Below are 5,084 nucleotides of genomic sequence, written 5' to 3' on the forward strand. Positions count from 1 at the left end.
GTGCTCTACATCACTGGCCATAAAAGAAATGCAAATAAAAATACATTCAGATTCCATCTCACCCCAGTAAGAATGTCCTATATCAAGAAAACTAACAATAATAAATGTTGGAGGGGATGTGTCCAAAAGGGAACCCTACTCCATTGTTGGCGGGAATGTAAACTGGTTCAGCCACTCTGGCAAGTGGTATGGAGATTCCTCAGAAGGCATAGAGCTCCCCTATGACCCAGCAGCTTATGTATTTTCATCTGTAAAATCTGTGACGGCTTTTATTGAAACACTCTCGATCACACATTTACTGTTTCTCAAATAATGCTCTTCTTACTGCCCTTTTGTATTGAAACATAACAATGCTAGGAAAATAATTTTAGATTTTTCTATTCAGTTTAGTGTAACTAATATATTCCTAGGGTTTTTTGTTTGTATGTTTGTTTTCTCCCAGTCCTAAGGCTTGAATTCAAGACCTGGGAGCTTCTGTGCTCCAGGCTAATGCTCTACCACTTGAGCCATAGCTCTATCATCATCTTTTAGGTAGTTAAATGAGATAACAATCTCATGGAGCTTCTTGTCCTGGCTGGTTTTGAACCATAATCCTTGGGATTGCCACTGTGAACCACTGGCACCCAGTTTATTTTTTGGTGAATTTTTCTTCTTTAAATAAACTGCAAAGAAATCCTTAGTGCTCCAATGCATCCTTGTTTTGGTCTATGGTACCTTGAAAAACTAGAAGTGAAACTTTCTGAGATGTTCTACAACTACACAACTGTGCTGTTGCATGACAATGGGTTTCTGAAATAAGTAGTAAGTAATGGTTTTAGCTACAGACTCACTGCAGTATCCTTGTATGATCATAGTTTTTCAAGCAATAATTCAAGTATTAGAAAAGCATTATCATATAATGTAATCTTGTCTTACCTCTTAAATCAAATCATAATTTGGTTTGAGCCTCTTTTGCAGAGGTAGTATATACAATCCAAATCACATACCACACTTTCATCAAAACCAAGAGGTGTAGCCAAGTAGGGAAAAATTATCGGGAGAGGTCTCAGTGGACCAAAAGCCCAGTGTAGGTGCTGTCTAGAGGTAGCCATAGGAAAAGATATTCAGACGTTGTAGAAGTCACAATCCTCAATTGTCAAATGCAAATTGCAATGGTTTTTCTGATGCACAGAGCCACTGACCAAGGTGCGGACATGTGTGGTAATAAAAAGATGGAAGCACAGTACTGCCCTGGGTTCCTTGCCAGAACTGGGTGCTACCTGAGGCTTATAGAATACATATGGTAACAATACAGGATTTACATAATCCAATAGAGGCAACATCTTGAAACTGAACAAAATCGGGTATAGCTTGATCAAAATTTTAAAAGAAAGAGATAAGAAGTGAAGATGTGACTCAACTGGTATAGCACCAGCTGCAAGCAAACAAAGCTGTGTAAGTGTTTGATACCTTCAGTCCAAACTCTGCTACCAGTACACACACACACACACACACACACACACACACACACACACACACACAGAGTTTTGGTCTCTGTCACTGAGTTGACAGGCTGGCGTATGTGTGGTATGTTCTCTTACTTTTCCTTGCCTTGTATCTTCTGCACACAGATCCTTCTTGGGTGTGTGGGAAGAGCTATACTGAGAAAGCATGGGGGAATGCCAGCTGGGACATGTGATGCTGCCATGCCCCAGGACACTTGTGTAGCCTCCCAGAGATCTGAGCATATTCCTTCTTTGCTGAGTCCATTTTAGAGAGCTTGTATTCCTTTACTGGCCACCCCCATCAAAATGTCATGATGCCAGCATCTTCTCAGAGGAGGGAAGATTAGGGTATAGAAGTTCTCTTCTTTCTGTGTGCTCTGTGGCTCTGGTGGTCTCAAATTCAGGTTGCCTTTTTCACTCTTGAGGAAGACCACCCTTATTTCAGATGTCAAGTGCAGGAAATGAACAGTGGTTATCATTTACATTCCTCAGAGCACAGGCACCAAGTTCCATCACATACCCTACAGCACTCTGGGGGTTGCATTAGGATAGCCTTGATGATTCCTGAATCAAATACCAATCTCTCTCTCTCTCTCTCTCTCTCTCTCTCTCTCTCTCTCTCTCTCTCTCTCTCTCTCTCTCTCTCTCTCTCTCCTGCAGGTGTGTTGATGAAATCACAGGGTAAAATGAGAGTGGTTTCTCTTGTATCATAATTATGCTTTGTTCACAGAACATTAAAGAATGTCCCTCTCTTTCCCCTTCTGCTTCTCCTTCATCAGCCATCAATCATATGTCTTATCTTGGGTGGGCAAGTTATTTAGTAGTAAGAGATTATTCCAGAAACATTTCCATCCATCTCTGTAAACCTTGGGGCGCTACATATAACCCCATTTGTTGATGGCTCTCTTTTGAATGCAGGCTTTAATTGCCAATTATAGAGCACCTGAAAACATTTCTCTCTGCATCCTATTACAGTGGCTGTCAGCAGGAATGGCGGTTCCTTTGTTCACATCAAACCAGCAGCCCTCTGTTTTGCTCCTTGATGGCAGTCATATAATGCATAGTTTCTGGATGGCGACATTTTGGGGCATAAATACTGTACCTTCCTCCTACATAGATTTCCAGTAGGGGCTCCTTTACAATTATTTTATGGCTTTAGAAATAGCTTCCTACCTTCCTCAAGATCCTGTTTCCTGTTTCAGAAAGAGTTATTGGCCTTCCTCAGGCTGAGAAAAATAACATTCTAAGTAAAGAACATAGTTGTTCCCCAGGGCTTTATTTCTAAGTGTGACCTAAGAGAGGGCAAGGAAGGCATTTCAGTAGGGCTGGACTCCATTCTGCATGGCCTGGTAGCAGCTTTAGTTAGATTCTACCTACTAATGTTTTCAGTCTACTTCCTAATGTAATTACTTATCCAGCAGAGGAACCCAGCTTCTTGTGTAAAAGGGAAGAACTCCATTTATTATTATGAGGTGGAATACTGACCACACTGACTTGGGATGCTCTGCTCTTTGAATTACAAATCAGCCATCTTTGGTTGGGCATGAGATATGGGCTCTCTCCCTGAAACTATCCACAAGGAGGCCATCTGGATAGGGCAGTGACAAGGAAACCATTTCTGGAAGCGAAAGAGCACATTGGAATGCTCTTGGTTAACTCCTTGTCTCCTCTTCTTTCGAACTAATCACTATGAAATAGAAAGTAAAGGATAGAAATAAGAATTAGGAAGCTAAATGGAATATGTGTGGATATGTTCGTTACTTATATAGAGGAAGATGTGCTCTCTTCCATTATTTTTTAGCACAGGATCCTTCCAAAGAAAACTGCCTGTGTACGGCGACTAGGGAGCTATATGGAAAGCACTGAAGATGCTACAGGTGAGGGAAAGGGAGGGAGTGGCCCGTTCCAGCCGGGAGCTTTGAATGAGTACACCTCCTTCCTTAGCCCTGTCCTCACCACATCACAACTGATGAGTCTCCACATCCTTTTTTTCCCTGTTGTGCTCAGAATTCCTGGCTCCTCATTACCTTGCAGACTTTTTTTCCCCTCTACTCCTTTTCAAGGCATCTCCATTTCTCTGCTAAAGCAATTTCACTCTGCTTCATCTTTGCAATTTTTCCTCCCACAACTGCTCCTTAATGTCATTTCAAGAAAGGGCAAATGCTTTTGTTTTTGGGGAAGAGCATTTTTTATTCATCCTCACTAAAGGAAAGCTCACCTGGTTGCTAGGATTCTTCTTCCTCTGTAGGAACTGGGTTTTTACAAACCACACATAATTCCTTGTTGCTTCTTTCTAATATTCAAAATGAGGTTCTCTTATCTCGATTGACTATCAGGCAACACATCTTCATATTTATATAGCCATGAATTTGAGTGGTGTGCAGATGCCAGTGTTAACTGTCACAATGCTTCTAATTTAATCTATTGACATTTTAGCATACTGTACATGATGCCTGAATCAGTTACCTAAAGCAGGTACTTGGATAACCAATCTATTAGGGTATGCTAAGCCATCCTGACCCTGCTCTCTAACAGCATATTCATCCACACTTCTCTGTAGAGCAAACCAGAGCAGTGTTTACACACTTGAGAGATTTTAGAACAACTTAGAGATGCAATCTTTGGTCTGATCTTTGTTGATTTACACACAGGAGCAAGTTCATCCTTAGCCTTGATTTTTATATGAATTTGATTCTGAGTTTGTCTTCAGATTTTGTGAAGTAGTTTGGCTTCCTAGATTGGACCCCAAGTAAACCCTCAGACATTCCTTATGGAATAATTCCCAAGTCCACAAATGCAGAAAATATTGGATTATAGGTCAGCCACTCAATAGCTTTGTGATCATACCAGAGTGACCCAATATCTCAGCGCCCCTGTTTCTTGTCAGTGAAATGGGCTTGATTAGAGGTTTATTGTGAAGATTAAAACAGAACACTATTCAAATTACAGTCTAGGAAATGTATATCTACAATAATTATTTAATTTATTAGGTATGTGCAGTTGTCATTGAATCAGATTTATGTTGCAATATAAAATCCTATTCCTGCATTTTAACACCTCCTCAATGTTTCTGCTCCCTGGGCTATCACCTAGCCACTGGTTTTTATGAAATCCTGTGCAAAGAGTCACCTTCAGCCTAAGGCTTGATAACAAGGTTTGGTGCTTGTGGCTTAGAGATACATCACCTTAATATCTCCCTTCATATTTATGGATCATTCTCCCAGTGCCTGTATTTCCTTTTAATGTGGGCATTAGTCATGTTGGAGAAAGATGACCCCCAATTCCATTTGCAATTACCCTATTTCCAAATGAAGTCACTTTCTGTGTGACTATTTGAGATTAGGACTTCAAGATGATAATTGGAGAGCATACTTCAACTCACACAAGCTATATTTCATGTGTTTTATATCTCTATAAATAAATATGTTTGGGCAGTATGCAAGTATACACAATTAAGTTGACTGAAATATGGAAGATTCAGGGAGGAACTCAGTATAATTCACTAGAATGGCTAAATCAAGTACCAACAAAATAAACACCAGGAACTTAGTACTTCAAGGGAGTGGAGTGAATAGATGAGTAAAGAGAAGTGGGGGAGAA

Source organism: Perognathus longimembris, chromosome 20 (assembly GCF_023159225.1).
Source record: "Perognathus longimembris pacificus isolate PPM17 chromosome 20, ASM2315922v1, whole genome shotgun sequence".
Lineage (NCBI taxonomy): Eukaryota > Metazoa > Chordata > Mammalia > Rodentia > Heteromyidae > Perognathus > Perognathus longimembris.